Genomic DNA, 14794 nt, shown 5'->3' on the forward strand with positions numbered 1-14794 from the left:
TAATAGTGATTGTAGGAAAAGTGAATGGGCTTAATTATGTGGTATGGTATAAAAATTATCTAATTAAATCTTGTTTGCATGAGGAACATTTAAAGCATAAGGAGCTAGACTGAATTTGAAAATATGTACCTGGTAATGTTCAATTTTTAGAAAATCCTTGTATAGCTTTAGGCATATCAGACAAGACAAATGCATGGCCTGGGGGATCATTTTCACTATTAATTGCAGCACAGTTTACTTATCATATGTGTTTCTAAATCTGAATAAAACACAAAATCAATAATTGCTGAGACTCACAGGAAGGGAAACTGGCCTCCAGCCTGCACCTGTAAGGACCCTTCTCTGACCTTCCTCTAGACATGACCTTTTTCCAATCAGGAGAGGGTCTTACTGAACCTCCTAACATTGAATAATACTATTGACATTTACAAATCAAACAACGTACATGTTTTTTAAAATACTTATGTAAGGCAAAACTGTAAATTAAATATAAAGCAGAGCAAAAGCAAGGATCATCAGGTTCAGGGTGGCAGGTACCCTGGGGGGGAGCGAGGTGAGTGTGCTCAAGATGCTGGGAGTGTCTCAGGTCTTCATCTGGCATTCTGTCGCTTAAGCTTAGGACTGTGTGCACAACGTCTACTTGATTGTTATTCTTTAGACCCTGTATGCACTGTATGCCATCTGTAGTGTGCAGGATATACTTCACAATAAGACAGTGAGAAAGGGGGGAGGCATTTGGAAGTATGTAGATTACAAGGGACAAAAACAAAGCTAACAAGAACTATGAAAAGAATTGAGTTCAGAAAAGAGAAGTTCTGAGTTTAATAAAAACACACTGAATACTGAGTAGTTAAAATGGGAGGTGCTGAAACTGGTTTGGCTCAGTGGATAGAGCGTCAGCCTGTGGACTGAAAGGTCCCATGTTTGATTCCAGTCAAAGGCATGTACCTTGGTTGCAGGCACATCCCCAGTAGGGGGTGTTCAAGAGGCAGCTGATGGATGTTTCTCTCTCATCAATGTTTCTGACTCACTATCCCTCTCTCTTCCTTTCTGTAAAAAATCAATAAAAATATTTAAAAAAATAAAATAAAATGGGAGGTAATTTTCAAGTGAACAGAAAAGTAATATTGACTCACTCCATGTTGTTAAGGCTTCTTAAGTTTAGGAGCAAAATGAGGAACCTTCCATGTACACATTCTTGGGTTCTAAAAAATAAGGTAGGTGCTTCGTTTGTATGACCTGCCCAGGGGTATTGCTTCTAGGACACTGCCAAAATTTTAATGACACCGGTACCTGTGCCAGTACTGCTTGATAGCAGCTGCACTGCACTAATTATCTAGTTTCCTCAAATGTCTGTTTTTGAAATAATTATGGCTATTGAACACATAATAGACATTATGCTTGGGATAGACAAGAATTCTGCCTAAATCACTCTTTAAAAACTTGGCAATCTTTCCCATGTACTTACTTCACCAGACTACTGGTACTAGTAGGCTTGAAGTTACCCAGCAAAGTTGCCCTTTTCATTATATGTGCAAATTTTATTTTCAAATATGCATACAACCTAAGCTTACTGAAGACATGATTGGGCTAAGTACAGAAAACATTTTCTCCTTCTACATAGTAATTAAAATATTGTATAATATCTCTCTTGATTTAAACACACACACAAATTGCTAAAAGGAATTTTGAGGCTACAACTCATAATTGTGATGGATTAGTGCATTTTGTCACTGTCTATTATTACAACTATTTTTAATGTGAAGTAAATTTGCCAAGGAAATAGAATGAAATGCTGATACGGAAGACAGTTTGTACTTACAATTGGCAAAACACACACCCACGGAAGAGTGATTGTAACACTAGGCAATCAATCAATTGTGCAACTATAATGGTTTCATATCATCTCAAGTTCTGTTTCATAACCTCAAGAACATTGAATGTGAGAAGAACAACGCTACATAAATTAACACTCTTATTTTAGTCTCTAGACAACTTAATATTGTATGATTTCAGTGTAGAATTCATTTTGAGATATATTTCATCACAATTGATTATATGTATTTTGAAATATTGGCACTCAAAAGCTATTCAAAATTTCCAAGCTTGGTTGCAAGTGAAATCAGACAGATCTTCTCAACTATCATCAGTGAAGAGACAGAATTCAGTGCCTGAGGCATCATTCAATAATTTATTGCCCTTCATAATTTCCAGTATGATTGAAACATCATGTATATCTTCATCAAGTCTAGCCTTTTTCTTTTAATTTAAGATTGTGGTTAAAACATCAAGTATTTAGTCCTGCATTTCAACTTTCTATATTCCTTGATAAATTGAATTTATATATTGACAGGAGAATTTATTACAAATATAAATATAAATACATAACAATATGTTTTACTCTATTCTATATCAAGCAATGATTCTATCACCTTTTGACTTTATATTCTAGGTTCTTCTGTATTTTTCCCCAGACTAAATATAGTGTACTTAAAAAAAAAAAATAACAGTCCCAAGCTTGAGTGATTTAAACATGAGAAATGATTCCATGGAATTCTGTTAGAGAAATGCTATTGATAAACAGTTTATTTGTTGGTAAAGAGATGGGTACATAATGCAATAAATAGGTCATATGCTAATGTTATTCTAATATTAATTAACGTATTTTCTGGCGTATAAGACGACCCCTCATTTTTACAGTTAAAACATAGGTTTAGGCCTGTATTCGCTGTATAAGACTACCCCCCACTTCAAAGAAAAGACTTACTTTGCTGTCAAGATCTGCAGGTAATTTTTGTGCAATTTTGGTCTTTTGCCCCCGATTTTCGGTTGACTTTTTTTCGTTTCAAAAGTCATCTTATACGCTGGAAAATACGCTAACCCAAGCTGGTACATTTTCATCAATAATGTTTAAATTGGAGTAGCTGAAAAAGTACTGATAAAGAGCTGTAATTAAGTTGTCTTATGAAGTAAGTACTTTTGACAAATAAAAGCAACACAGAATGGGGCATTTCATGCAGCCTCTGCACAGACAAAGAAGGACTGCATGTCAGTCTTGCCACTAATGTTTCTGATCTTGAGTTTCTTCAGTTCTAAGTGATGATTAGTGCCCTGCTGGTGTTGCTCAGTGGTTGAGTGTCAACCCATGAACCAGGCAGTCACAGTTCAATTCCCGATCAGGGCACAGGCCCTGGTTGTAGGTTCAATCCCCAGTAGTAGGTGTATAGGAGGCAGCCAATAAATGATTCTCTCTCATTATTAATGTTTCTGTTCCTCTGTCTCCCTCTCCCTTCCTCACTTTGAAATCAATAAAAACAGTAAAAAAAATAAAATGATGATTAGCTGAACTATTTGACTTCTAATGCTTCTACCAACTCAAAAAGAGAAAGAAAAGTGGCCTTTTTGTTCACTAAACCCCACTTTTCCGTGTATTCAAATTTTACTTCAAATATTTATTTTTCTATATTGTTCCCATTTCTGATCTTACAGCCTATGCAAATCTCATTGATTTGTTTTTCATGGAAGATAAAACTGTTTACTACTACAGTGAACTCAATATACTTCTTTCTTAAGTGATTACTATATACATAAAAACCTAAGCCACCATTACAATCGAATGACCAGAACAGACAGTCAACCAGTCGCTATGATGCACACTAACCACACAGGGGGAAGACTCAGTGTAGGAGCTGTCCACTGGTAGTCAGTGCACTGCCACAGCCAACCTCCTGTGACCCCTCCCTCGGCTGGCCAACCTCCCATGCCCTTCCCTCACCACAGCCAGCCAACCTCCATGGTCCCTTACCCCAGCTGGCCAGCTCCCTGATAGGCCTTGATCGCCAGCCAGGCTGAAGGACCCCATCCATGCACAAATTTGTACACCAGGCCTCTAGTTAAGAACATACAAAATGTTATTTAATTGTACTGTTGTTTCTTCAGTTTGTATAAAAAGGACCTATGCTTGGTGATGAGTAGATGCTCAATAAATATTTATTAAATGAATATATGAAGCTATCAATTAATGAATCATTCATTAAAATATTTAGGTAATTTAAACTTAATTATTTCATTACATAAATAGAAGGAACAGATTATTCTTTCATTGTTTGTGAATAACATAGCATATTTGTAATAAAATTTGGAGGGTATATTACCCCTACTTAAAATTTATTTAACAAACTGTCTAAGTTTCTATAATGTCTTTTCTAAACATATTTTGTTTTTCATTAAATTAAGCTTAAGGCAGCCAAATAACTCATTTTTATCTACCCAAAATGGACTTTCATCTTTTTTAAAAACCAGGGAAGCCTGACAAGTGAGGCTCAGTTGGCTGAGCATCCTCACAGGCACAGAAAAGATGCCAGTTGGATTCCTAGCCAGGCTGCTTCCTGACCCCCCAGTAAGGGGCAGGCAGGAGGCAGCCATTCAAGTATTTCCCTCTCCATTCCTCAAGCTCTGCACAATTTTTTTCCAATAAAAAACATATTTAAATAAACAGTAAAATACCAGGAAGTTTTTCAACAATAAAACTGGCCATTTTCTTGCCAAATTAACTTTGACTACTTCCAAGTTTAAATCAGGGTAATGGAAAATATAATTCAGCATATTGAAAACTCCAAAGCATTTACATCTATTCAAAGTAATTTTTGACAAATAATCTTTTTAAAATGTGTCACTTTATTTTTCTTTCTGTTATATTTTCTAGTTTTATAAACTCTCTATCACATTGATAGGTTTTTCCCATAACTTTTATAACATATTGTCTAGTTATTAATCCTTCTGGTCATTTACAAAAATGTGTTTATCCACATGTCATTATATTTGTGTATCAAGTTTTTCCAAGTTACGATGGAACCTTTTTTTTCTTCTCTACATGTCATTATACGAGTAATACAATGAATATAAAAATGTTTTGGACTTACTTTAAATTTATAAGGTAAACCATTTGTCTATCAGTTTGTGTGGAAAACATTGTGAAAATTGTTAGGGGAGTAGTATTTTAAATTGATTTAAATACCAAGGAAACTCATGAAGTTGGCCAGATACTATCACTTTCACACTAAATATGTGAAATCTAATGACATAACAATAAGGTACCAAGACATGGAAGGAGAAGGAAATAAGAGATAAATTAAGAATATCACAAAATCAAAAAATCATTAGAAGAAAAATTATAGATTATATTTTCTTTTGTACTATTTTGATTATTGTGGTAAATTATATTTCAGAAATATAAAATTTTGAATGCAGTTGATAAAAATAATACTAACACATAAGACATATTACTTATAGATTTACATATCTTTCAACTGTTATTAGATTGATTTATTTAACAAATAGGAAACACTTCTTCTTACATGTGCAGTTTTTCCCCCAATAAAAAAATTCCGTGTGTGTATATTTATATTCAAATGTTATTTGTTTCAGTAATATTCAACATTACAAACTGGATAATACAGATATTTATTTTAAATTTATATGACAATAATAATGTGAGTTAATGTGTCTTTATTTCTGGTTATTCCCTTATGATATGTATCCTATTAATTAGATTATCAGTCAAAGTTTATTTTACTATTTTTAGATTTAAAAATATAGAATATATGTTAGCTGGACTCTCTAATCTATTGACTTACAGTTATTTTTATTGCTGTAGTTCTTACTAGAAAAAAATGTTTTGCCTTATTCCAAAATGATAGGGATCAATCAAAAACAGTCATTTAGGAGAATACATTAAACTAAATAAATTAGGCATAGTATATGCATTAAACACATAATTGAACTAGTTTAATATGCTAGACTTTTATTTGCAGCATATTTTAGCAATGATAAAAGTATTCTATAATCTCATTTATAAAGAGAGCTATTTAGCTTAAAGGTTTTCTAAGTGATTCCCAAAACAAAAAGAAACCCCAGATAACTATGCTTGGACATAAATCAATTGTGTTCTGAGGCAAAACTTGATGGTAAAATCCAAAGCATAGGAGGCTGTTTAATCATGTTATGGATTTTCCCGTCTTTACCCAACCTCATTCAAATAATTGGCAAGGATCTGGTAATACTTATGACTCAGCCAGGCACAGAACGATTAATTTTGCCTGCCAGTCCTGTCTTGTATCCATTTCCCATCGCATATTTATCACAAACCAGTCCTGCAGCACCAGCCTCGCACTCTTCAGATCACAGACCTTGTCTTTATATCTTTGTACTACTTGCAAAATCAGAGGAAGGGATTTAGCTATTCTGATTATTCAGTTAGCATGTTCTTCTGCAGGTATTTCCTTTCACTGTACTTGGGGGGTCAGTAAAGCCCTCCAGGCTGAAAATTCCTTTAATCATAGAATGACCCTTCATATAAAGTTACTATTTTTTAAAATCAGCAAATACAACAGAAAACAGGTGCTTTTCAAAGGAGGCTCTTGAAGGGTACTAGCCAATAAGTTGCTCAAAACCTTTACTCAGAGAAGAAGTGTAAATTGATACTCAGATTAAATACACTCTGGGGTGGCTGCAGTCAAGTGTTGGTAAGACTGTAGAATTGCCAGAATTTTTATATGTTACTGTGGCTATTAAAGTTTGTTTGACCACTTTGAAAAACTGGCAGTACATATTAACCTTAAATATATCAACATGCCATGACTCAGCAAAATATATATTTTAAAACATTCATAACGGTTTATTCATATAAACCCAAATATTAACCTACAATGTTTACTAATAGCAGTACAAAAGAATGAGTTATTCTTATATGCAGTAATAGGTACCATATTCTAAACTAAACTATTGAATAAGAATCATTTAGTTACAAAATATCATATATGCTATGCTTTCATTTTCATGAAAGTTAAAAATAGACAGAACTAGTAATATTTGGTGATAGAAATCAGAATGATTACCTTTGAGAGGTGCGTTGACTATGATTTTTTTGCCACAACTTAGTTGTCCAGTTGACAGAATATAACTAATTAACAAAGAACTTCTAAAATGATTATTCTTTGGAGAAATCATGTAAAAATAATAGGCAAAGTGGACAAAGCTATAGTAAGAGAGCATAATAACTGCAATTTCATTATCAAAATAAAATAGAATTTTATTTTAATTTAATGAAGTTCAGTTCAGGTGGTGTGTGTATTATTAATTTAAGCTCTATAATATTCTAATTTCATCTTCAAAATATTTCAATATTATCTAAAGTTATATAGAGATATAGCATTGCTTAGCACCTCAACATATATTCTCCTACTAAAATATTGCTTTACTACTTGGGTGTGTTTTTTTTTTTTTGTCATTTTATATAACAAAACTTTATTTTCATAGTTCTTCAGAATATATTTTAGTTGTCCACTCACTATTTCAAGTGTAAAGTGATATCAAATAGTTTGAATTTATAAGAAAGCATAAGATAATTCTACAAAATAATATGTACAACGCCATTCATGGTTATTATTTTTAGTTTCCTTTTGAGGATAGTCCACTCAACTTCTTTGCGAATATAATTTCAGAGTGAGGTTTTCTTTGAGAGTGGCTTTCCACAGAATCAAGAGTGTAACCGTCCAGTGGATGGCATGCTAAAGCTAATCGATTTGGGGATCGCAAACTAAAAGCAACCAGATGCAAATGTTGTTAAAGAATCTCAATTCGGTACACAACTATGTGCCACCAGAATCAATAAGAAATATATCTCCCCAGAGAAAATAGGGAGCCAAGTCAAAGATAAGCCCCCCAATGTCATTTGCTCCTTAGGATGCACTTTGAACCATGTGAGTTCAAAATGGTGAGAAAACACCATTTAAGTATGTAATTAATCAGATTTTTAAATTACTTGTCATAATTGACACCCACCATGAAATTGAATCTCCTGATAGTCCAGAGGACGATCTTAAAGACATGTTTAAGTGTGGTTTAATAAGGGACCCTACCGGGAAGATATCTATTGCTGAGCTTCTGCCACACCCACACGTTCCCAGACACACTCACCCAGGTAACAGAAGGGAGCCTGTGAAGAAACAAAACATGTTGTGGGCCAGCTTGCTGGTCTGAATTCTGCCAACTCTGTGTTGAAGGACCTAAGACTGTAGGTGGGCACTATAACCATCATGAAAGTCATGATTTCCCTTCATTATCCAAGGCTTTTCATAAATGGATAAAAAATGATTTACAGTTACTCAGAAACCATCTATCACCTGTACAATATATTGGGTTTTATTTTGAATAGTCAGATTTTTTTATTTTTAGAAATAGTCTGGTTATATGAGGAGATACCATATCAATAGGGCCTATGTCCTTGTCTTTCCCTCTAGGAATGCACAGTTTAACATTCAAAGTAATATTGATTTTGGAAATGAAACAGAAGCAATGTAGAACTGAGCCTCAGGAGTCTTAGAAGCAAACCTCAACTCCAAGAGTATAGGAAGTAGCTGCCACTGAGAAAACTGTGTTCAGATACACACATCTGTTTTGTTTGTGTTTGTCTGTTTGTGTTGTTACTTTTGGATGCAGAGCTGAAAACTGTCATCGTCTTTAAACCAAGAACTTGAAACATATGGCCAAGTGTCTGGGATGCAAACCTAGTTTTTGTCAGATGAAATAGTACAGGCTAAGAGGTATCAGAGTTTCATTTTACATTTCTCCTTCAGAAGCTACATAGAAAGGCAGGAACCTGTCTTACACAAACTTCTTGCTTTGCCTGTGATTCCAAACTTGGGGTGAAAGAAATATTATTTGATGAAGGGGCACATGGGAAGAAGATACCAATACTAGGAGAGGATGTTGAACCAAGATTCACTGTGAGCAGAGATGAATGATAAAAACACTATTTTTAGTTTTATTTTTTTCTTTTCATATTTGGTTATGCATTACACATTTGATTTGTATTCAGCATAAGACTACATGTTAAATCCAATGCAATGAGATAAAGGGATTGGAAAAATAAATATTTTGCTTTATAAAGTATTTTGCATTTATTATTATATGGTCAATTACATTAGACTTTAAATATTTGTAAGTTTGATTTTCTCTTTTGTTTTATTTTCTACTTTAAATATTTCTCAGTTTCCTTCACACTTATTTTTATTTCTTTTTAGTGAATAAGTGGCATTTTCATGTCTTTGGGTTTGAAAACAATGTTTAATGTCTCAATGTTATTCCTCACACCTTCAAGAAGCCTTAATTCTTCCAAGTATTAAAATCATGGGTCTTTTTCTCAACTTGTTTTTCATAATTATTAAGCCCTTTTTATTAATCTGATGACTGCCATATATATTTGCTAGTTTAGCAAATCAATTCTTATTGGCTCTTTTCATTGCCTGGCTATGCTAGCCAAGCTTGAACCCCAGTGCTTTCTGAAAAAATCTTCACACTGGCTGGATGAGCAATGAACAATCTTCAAGCCTGAGACTGGGAGTTCCATGCTGCTGTCTCATTTTTTTCTCTGAAATCAACACACACTTTGAAGATGCTGTATTGCCTTTTAACGTCTCTTAACAATTATGTATTGTTTACAGTATCTAAAATACTTTTTTTAAAGTGCTAAAGTATTTAAAGATTCAATTAGACAAGTTAGAATTCCCAGATATTTTTTAAAAGTCTAAAATTTTATCTATTATACCATTATTAAGAGGAAGATACCACAAGAGAAAGAGCCTAAATGGTAGAAGCTAGTTCAGGATGCCTCCAAAATACTAATTAGAAATATTTGTTTTGTTTTACCAGTAATGGATTCAGGTGTGCGTGTGTGTGTGTGTGTGTGTGTGTGTGTGTGTGTGTGTGTTAATCTATTCAAAATAATAGTTCAACCTTATCAAAATGTATGAAGCACGAGCTAAAACGTCAATAATTTTTTCCTCTATTAACACATTGTGCTTTACTACTTGGGTTTTATTTTTAAGACTCAAATGCTCTTATTCTTTGTTTTTTAATACCCTGGTTATATCAAGATAGACACCATGAGCAAGGACCCACTACCTTGTGATTCAATAGGAATGTATTAACTTGCAAAATAATTTTTATTTATGGCATGAAACAGGAGCAACATAAAACAACAGGCTATTAGGAGTCTTATAAGTAAATCTCAACTCTTAAGAGAAAGATCAGGACAATAGTTGAGGAACGTATCTTTTGACTAACGAGAAAGCTTAGCAGTAGCTCTGGTTATCTTCTATCTTCTATAACCTATCTTGATTTCATCATCCCTCTCATGCACTTTTCTTTATCACTATCTGTATTAGCCAGGATGAAAAAGAGAGAGAGAGAAAAAGAGAGAGAGAGAGAGAGAGAGAGAGAGAGAGAGAGAGAGAGAGAGAGAGAGAGAGAGGAGAGAGAGAGAAGAAAAGAAAATGGAAAGTAGTCAATTATATGTGGGGCACTTCTTCATTCCACTATACATAATATTGAGACAATATTAGGAAGAATGGAGGAAACTGTTATTTGAAGGGGAAAAAAGACTCTAGTCATGTTTGGTTCAGTTATAGGCACCCTCCCTGGAAAGGCTGTTTTTATCCATTGTATACCCTTTGTTCCTTTGTCAAAGATAAATTGACTATATCTCTGTGATAGTACATTGACCTATTTCTTGATTATTTCACTAATGCTACCTGTCTTAACAACAGTAGCTTCATAGTGATTTTTGAAGTCAGATAGTATCAATCCTTTCAATTATGTTGGATATTTGGGGAATTTTATCCCTTCATATGAACTTTATAATCTGTATTCCAATATCCTCAAAATAGCTTCCTGGGACTTTGCCTAGTATTGCATTGATCTAAAGATTAAGTTGGTAAGAAATGACATCTTGACATTACTCAGCCTTCTTATCCATGAACATGGACTATCTTCCTATTTGTATAATTCTTTGATTTTGTTCATTAAACATAGATTTTTAATGTATGTTGTTAGATGTATACCTTTGTGTTTCATTTTTAGTGAAATTATTAATGTAAGTGGTACTTTATTTTAAATTCCAAGTTAATCACTTTTGCTATATAGTAAAGTAATTGCTTTTTGTGTATTAACTGTGTAACCTGTGACATTGTTAAATGTTTATTAGTTCCAGGAGAGTTTTTCATCAATTCTTTCAGATTTTCTACATAAATATCTTTCATATGTCTTACATAAATAATCACATATTTATTGATGCTAGCCCCTTCTCTACATTTTGTGATTTCTCCCTCTCTCTCTCTCTCTCTCTCTCTCTCTCTCTCTCTCTCTCTCTCTCTCTCTCCCCCTCCTACTCTCCCTCCTCTCTCTCTCTCCCTATCTATTAGCCTCTCTCTTTTTCTCTCTCTCAAGCTCACTAATACACACTCTAATATAAATAAATAATACAACCAGTATTAAATTTTCATAGAACTAGACTTTTTAAAAGGCTTACAGCTCTACCATAAAATTACTATTTTAAAAAATATAACTATGCTTTAAGAGGGAAAAAAATCTTACTAGTTATAACTTGAAAACAGTGATGAGTATTATTGATAGCAGTTAATATCTAATTATCTTCAATAGCAACTCAATTCTTTTAAAAATGTAGTAATTTGCCGAAATCGGTTTGGCTCAGTCTGTGGACTGAAAGGTCCCAGGTTCGATTCCGGTCAAGGGCATGTACATTGGTTGTGGGCACATCCCTGGTAGGGGGTGTGCAGGAGGCAGCTGGTTGATGATTCTCTCTCATTGATATTTCTATCTATCCCTCTCCCTTCCTCTCTGTGAAAAATAAATAAAATATGTATTTTTTAAAATGTGGTAATTTATACATTATTTGATTCCAAAGGTCAGTCACAGAAAGTGTCATAAACTTGTACAAGAGGTCATTCAGATTATAATGTGAAATAAGCCAGACTTTCTTGGTTTAAAAACTTAAGCAAAATTTTTAAAGATAAATCACACTCTGTGTCTTGAGGCTAAAATGATAACCATCAAGAAGAGCGAACACTTTTTTTTTTTTTTTTTTTACCAAATTCCTTATTTTCTGCTTTTAATGAAAAATATTATTGTGGGTGTGAGTTAAGCTCCAGGGATTGTTGTTATTTGCAAGACCATTTGTAGAGCTTGTTTTTTATGAGAGCTGGTGCTCTCTCTTCTCTCTCTCTCTCTCTCTCTCTCTCTCTCTCTCTCTCTCTCTCTCTCTCTCTCTCTCTCTCTCTCTCTCTCTCTCTCTCTCTCTCTCTCTCTCCTCTCTCAATTTCTTTCTCTCTCTGCTCTCTCCTATTCAATATACTTCTCTATTGTACATTTTGCTTGTCTCTTGTGGTATATTTTTAATGTATACAGCAAAAGTTTAGAGTAAAAGACAATGCATGTCTATCAAAGGATTTTGGTGCCTTCAAGAAAACTTAAGGAATACTTTCAAGTAAATTATTCTCCAGTATAACACAAAATAAATGATATATTTGTCACCCAAAAATATTTTTAAAAAGAAAGTTTTCTTCAATTGTTTTCCTCCCAAAAGATATGTTAATTGGATGAGTAAAACTTTCACTTCTACTGATAACTCAATTTTGTTAATGTTTATTTGAAAATGGAAAATAATATTTGGTGATAAATTACTCGTTACATATGGAGGATGCTCTCTTATATATAATCATCCTTCTTGTTTAGTTTAAGTAATATACAATCATGTTAGTGTACATTTTTACCATGAGGCTAACTTAAAATTATTTATTTTTTACGCAGTTGAGAAAATGACCACAGGAAGACCCGGGGGGGGGGGGGGGGGATATGCATGCTAGAAGAGAATCGGTTTTATGTATATATTTTTCTTAAAGGCCCATACCAGTCTGGGAATCCTCTGAGGAAGTATGTGCTATTTTTTTCAGCGATTTCTATTTATCATTGAGCTGTGGGACGCCTTCAGCAATTTAGAGAAGACTAATGCCCTATAGGTTAGAGACCAACCAGAGGAGGTTCTCCCATAAAGACAAATGTCCTAAAGATTTATCTGTTTACCTACATAATTTTTTCCTCTTTAAGATACCGGGGGATTTTTATGCATCATTTGGCACTGATTTGTGCGGCACTGTTGTCAGGAGAGGGGGGAAAAGAATGTTAAATTTCTCTCATTGGAAATAGCTCATTTTGTAGACATTTATAGAGTAGCAGAACCCATTTTTTAAAAATAGTCTGTGAATTTCAAAACTATACCAACAAAACATAATTATCTATGAGATAAACACAGGGATTACTATTATGGATTTTCCACAGAAGAAAACATCATGCTTGATAGAATTTGTATTCATTTAAAAAAATTTTAAATATATTTCACTCTTTATAATTATAAAAAGTAAAACCCATTTAAAAATGCATATAAAATTAATATTTTTTGAAAATTAATTTTATAAAGTGATATGACATACACCAGACCTGTTAACATAATTGCTACTAAATTATAAATATGTATTGCAATTGCTTTCAAAGAGAATTACATAATTATAAAAAAAGTTTAAGTAGTTAGGTACAGGCACTATTTTATACTGTAACATCAATACTTACATTTTAATAAAATTAAAACTATTAATACTGTCATTAATCAAGTTTAATATAGAGATAGTGGTTAGTGGCTCATTTACTCTTCATAGAAGTGATGTGAAAGTCATCTTTAATGCCACAGAGAAGGGAATTGTGTTTATAGTGAATGTAGTTTAAAAATCGTATATAATAAAAGCCTAATATGTGAAGTGTCTAGTCGTCTAGTCCAGTGTTCAGCCAATCAAAGCATAATATGATAATGATATGCTAAGTCCACTGAACTGCTCACTACGATGTGCACTGACCAGTAGGGACAGACAGTTGACCTGTTGACTGGTCACCAGGGGAAGACATAAGGACCAGTAGGTGAGATTGCTGCTGCGGTCCAGCTGATCAGGAGTGAGATGGGCTGAATATGCCCTGGAGCCCTCCTAAGGTTCTTCCCCAGCTGGCCAATGTCCATGTCCTTCTCCAGCCCGTCTTGCACTGGTGAGGTCCCTCAGCCTGGCCTGGGCCCTCTCAAAACCCAAGTCCTTCAGAGGATGTCAGAGAGCCAGTTTCAGCCCTATCCCGCAGGCCAGGCTGAGGGACCCCACTCTTGGACGAATTTGTGCACCGAGCTGCTAGTAATATGATTTTTAAAAAAATCTACCACTCTATAGCTCCCTTCTTCTTGAAAAAAAATTAAAACTTTTTTGTGGGTTTTCAGCAGAATCTGCCCCATATGCATGCCCAATTTTGAGCCAATTGAGGATTATCTCCAAACTAAAAAGTGATCTGTTTGATCATTCTTCCAATCGACAGTAAACAGAAAATAAAAAGTCCTCATACAGGGACTAGTTGCTCTTTGCTTCTTTCACGTCACCCTCTGAGGATTTTATCACGAACGACATGACCACTCCACAGCAGACTGGCATCCTTGCCCACTGGGAATCTGCTTACACATCCACGTTCCTTGCTTTGATGGCATATTGGAGGCATTTTATGCTCCTAGGAAGAAGGGCCTGCTGTGAATGCAGGTAGCATCATTGTTATTGCACCCAGGGCACTTGTGTAAGGGTCTGTCTTTAAACAACAGCTACAGGACCCATTTAAAACTCACTGCAGCTTTGAACACGCCTGAGATTTACCTTGGGAATACCCAAATCACCAGTGAACTGTCTGCAGCGTATAGTTCTGACTCCATCTGAGCAGACCAGGGTGGACATCTAAAATACTTCAGAGAGATGTCAAATTGTGTGTGTGGAAGGTTAAATGACTCAAAAGAGGCAATCAACAAATAAGGATTCAGACTCTATGATTCAGTAAAGTCCTTAAACACAGGGAATGTATACAT

This window comes from Pipistrellus kuhlii, unplaced genomic scaffold (genome assembly GCF_014108245.1).
Source record: "Pipistrellus kuhlii isolate mPipKuh1 unplaced genomic scaffold, mPipKuh1.p scaffold_m20_p_3, whole genome shotgun sequence".
Classification (NCBI taxonomy): domain Eukaryota; kingdom Metazoa; phylum Chordata; class Mammalia; order Chiroptera; family Vespertilionidae; genus Pipistrellus; species Pipistrellus kuhlii.